We start from the raw sequence: 4,474 nt of genomic DNA, 5'->3' as shown, positions 1-4,474 counted from the left end.
AACGTCCCCCAGCACACTGTCACCTTCGCGTGCCTGCAACAGTCACAGACCAAGGTGCGCACAAGTTCCCCCCACCCCTCCGCTGCACTTCCATCAACCCCAGCATGCCTAAGTCCCCCACAGGATGTGCACACATCCCCTCCGACACCCTCACGTCCTTTGGAGAGTGTCTGGGTGTTCTGGGTGCTGAGGGTGGGCGCCTGTGAGATGACAGTGAGAGGGTGGAGTGGTGATGCCCTGTTCCCGCAAAGGCCAGTGCAGTGATGAGATCACCTCTGTGGGGCTAATGCAGGTGCTGAGGCGGGAGCAGGTGCAGACAGACACACCTGGTGGGCACGGGCGGCCCTCGCTGAGGTGACTTCGGTCAGCGTTCAAGATCAAGAACCCAGAGGAGGCGAAAGTTCCGTTCTCTCAGTGAAACAGTGGGATAGTCAGGGCTACTGCAGAAGAGGAATGTGCACTAAGGGTGCCAGCACCCATGAGCGAAGGCTGCCCTGACTGAGCCTCGCTTGCTTGGGGCCTAGCGCACTCCTGCCAGGCAGCGGGTGACAGGACGTGCTTTTCCAAGTTAATGAGAGAAAACATTGATTCTCCCGCTGCCCACGAAGGTGGAAAATGAATTGGGGAGACATGTGGGGAGTGAGCCAGGTTCCCTGTCTGGGGGTTCCAAATCCGCTGTTGGTTCCTTTCACCGCTGACTAGAGATATACAGGGTGTCCCCCCAAAATGTATACACACTTCGAATACCTACTAATTCCAATGGTTTTAAGCATGAGAAGAAAGGAACAACAATGGAGCTGTCATCTGTTAAAAGTGTGGAAACAAACAGGCAGTCGGACATTCCCCGAGGGGTTCCGGATTGGAGAGGGTGCAGGCCAGACTGAGGGGCCCCTTTCCCTCCCCCACCCCAGTGCATGAATTTCATGCACCGGGCCACTAGTCTATATATATAAAAGCCAAGTGACCAGAACAACTGGTTGCTATGACACGCACTGCAGCCAGCCAACCAGCCCAAATGGGGGTGGTCCCTCCCCCCGGCCGGACTCAGCGCTGGATCAACCCCCCCACCTCAATCAGGGATGGGGCTGCCGGCCAATCTCCCATGGCCCCTCCCCCTGGCCAGCCCAGCCCCTCCCCCCTTGCTAGCCCCACCCCAATCGGCCCTGATTAGGGCAGGGCCAGCCAGACCCCACCCATGCACAAATTCATGCACTGGGCCTCTAGTATATACATAAAACAAGTTAATTTTAAGAAGGTAGAATTCTACACAGCAATGAAAAAGAACAAACTACAGTTATATTTGACACCATAGATGAAGCTCACAGATAATATTGAATGAAAGAAGTCAGAGGCAAAAGAGTACATACTCTTTTTTGGTTTGTTTTTTGTGTGTGTTTTTTTTTTCTATTTTTAAGAGTACATACTCTGTATGAGTCCATTTATATGAAATTCAAACACAGGCAAAACTAATCTATGATGATAGAAGTCAGTGTGTGTTTAATCTTGGGAGTGGGTAATGACCAAAAGGGGGCACAAGGAGTCAGCCTTTTGTGTTGCTAGAAATGTTCTTTATTTTGACCTGAGGGGAGGTCACATAGGTGTATCCATATATTAAAATGTATACTTAATATTTGTGTATTTTACTATATGTAAGTTATACCTAAATAAATGAAAAAAGAAAAGGAATAAGGTTAATTCTATAGTGATATAGAATTAATTTAAAGATATATTTTAAGTGTGTGTAGAGATCAATATATATCCATCTATGCACACATATATGGTGCACTGGCAGAAAAGTAGAGGAAACAATGAATAACTGAAACTCTACTGGGTAAATACTGGAGCAGACTTTTGCTCTGAAGTCATCTGATCCCTGGTAACCTACAGCCTGTTTTAAAGCTCAAGCTTACAGGTGATGTCTAATTTGAGTTCAGGGGAAGAATAAAGAAAACAGTGGAATAGCAGTATTTGAAGATAAACTAGCTGAGAATTGATAAAAGATATTGATCTTCAAGATTCAGGAATCCCAAACAGGAAAAAGAAAGAAATCCCCACCCAGACACATTATAGTGATACTTTAGATACAGCGGTCTCAACCTGTGGGTCGCGACCCCTTTGGCGGCCGAACGACCCTTTCACAGGGGTCGCCTAAGACCATCCTGCATATCAGGTATTTACATTACGATTCATAACGGTAGCAACATTACAGTTATGAAGTAGCAACGAAAATAATTTTATGGTTGGGTCACAACATGAGGAACTGTATTTAAAGGGCCAGAAGGTTGAGAACCACTGCGAGATCTTAAAAGGAGCAAGAGACTCTATTTACTGAAGTGTACAACACTACCTATGATATATCTTTGCCCCCCCAAAGAGGAAATAGAACCTGCATCTAAATTTAATCAAGCCTCTGGATCTAATCAACATTTAGAAACAATTTACATAGAACAGCCTTTGGGGAGGAAAATTGAGCAGCATCTATTAATATTTTAGATATGTAAGAATGTGGCCCTAGCCAGTTTGGCTTAATGGAAAGAGTGTCAGCCTGCAGACTGAAGGGTCCTGAGTTCGATTCTAGTCAGGGGCCCATGCCTGGGTTGTGGGCTCAGTCCCCAGTAGGGGGTGTGCAGAAAGCAGCTGATCAATGATTCTCTCTCATCATTGATGTTTCTATCTCTCCCTCTCCTTTCTTCTCTGAAATAAAAAATATGTATATTAAAAATAAAAAGAATGGGTATGTCTTCTTTCCTGCAACCCCACTTCTATGAATCTATCCTCAAATATTAGCATAGCCCTGGCCAGTGTGGCTCAGTTGGTTGGAGCACCCTCCCGTGCACCAAAGGGTTTGATTCCTGGTCAGGGGACATACCTGGGTTGTTGGGGCGAGTACAGGAAGCAACTGATTGATGTTTCTCTCTGACGTTGATTTTTTTCTCTCTCTCCCTTACTCTCTAAAATCAATAAAAAATATATCCTTGAGTGAAGATTAAAAAAAAACAACACACATAAGCACAAATATTCAGGGGTTTCCATAGAGTTTAGGGTCTGTGTAGGGGATTGTCCATTTTATAATCCCCTAGAAAAGACATGACTTAAGGTCATTCAAGGAGTTAGTTGCAGAACCCCCATTGAACACCCATTCCACCATTACATATCAGAAATAGCTGACTGGGCCCTGTATCTCCTCCCCCATGCCCTAACCCTGGGACTGGGGCTTCCACCCCTTTCTCCTATACCAGTCGCTGCCTCCATGCTGATTTTGCTGCTGAAAGAGACTGGGACCAAGTCACCAGCCTTGGCACCTCCTCCTGGCCTTGGTGAGGGAAGTGGGGGAACTGGCAGAGCTCTTTCAGTGGAAGCCCGATGAGGAGCCTCGTCCCCAAGCCTGCCCCCCTAAGAAATGGGCAGCCCTTCAAGAAGAGCTTAGTGATGTCCTCATGTACCTGGTAGCATTAGCATCCCACTGCCATGTGGATTTTCCCCAAGCAGTGCTATCCAAGATGGTCACCAACCGGAGATCCTACCCAGCACATCTGTCCTGTGGCTCTTCCCTCAAGTATACAAACCTGCCCCATGGGGCCACCTCTGAAGACCAGACTGTGGGGACTGCAGACCTTGCCTGTGAGTCCACAGGTCAGGCCTCAACCTAGAAACATGGAACCAGGATCTGTTTAGCATAGCATGTGAGGAAGATAGCCTGGCCAGGGAACCTCATTCTAGTCGTTTCCTAAGAGATCACTGACCTAGAGGCCCCACTTCCTGAGATCTGAGGCTCAAGGACCTCTGGAAGATAGCCTCCTGGTACTCTTCTCCCTCAATAAAAGTTTTGTTTAACACACACACAAAAAATATTAACACACATATTCAAAGATAATGTATAATGATTATCAATGCTGCAAAATTTGTAATAACAAAAAATTGGAAACAACCTAAGTGTTTATCAATAGGGGAATAAATTATGGCATATCCATATATTAAAGTACTATGCAGCACAAAAAAGAATGTCAGAGATCTATACATATTTTTTGAGATTTATACATATTAACATGGAAGTATCTTCAAGCACTATTAAGTGATATGCTTAAAGATTAAACAAGTTACCGAAAAATATTACTGAACTAGGGGCCTGGTGCACAGATTCGTGCACTGGTGGGGTCCCTCAGCCTGGTCTGTGCTCTCTTGCAATCCAGGACCCCTTTGGGGATCAGGCTGAAACCGGCAGTCTGACATCCCCTGAGGGATGTAGTAGTGTGGGAAGTGGCTGGCAGCTGCTTGGTAGCGTTGCGGTGAGCCCGGCATCTGGCACCTGTCAGTCAGCTGAGCGGCACTCCTGCTGTGGGAGCTCACTGACCACCAAGGAGCAGCTCCTGCATTGAGCGTCTGCCCCCTGGTGGTCAGTGTGTGTCATAGCGACCAGTCAACCGGTCATTCAGTCACTTAGGCTTTTTTATATATAGACTAGAGGCCCGGTGCA

The sequence above is a fragment of the Myotis brandtii genome, unplaced genomic scaffold (genome assembly GCF_000412655.1).
Source record: "Myotis brandtii unplaced genomic scaffold, ASM41265v1 scaffold481, whole genome shotgun sequence".
NCBI lineage: Eukaryota > Metazoa > Chordata > Mammalia > Chiroptera > Vespertilionidae > Myotis > Myotis brandtii.
The sequence above is the reverse complement of the archived record's forward strand: the minus strand, read 5'-3'. Positions refer to the sequence as shown.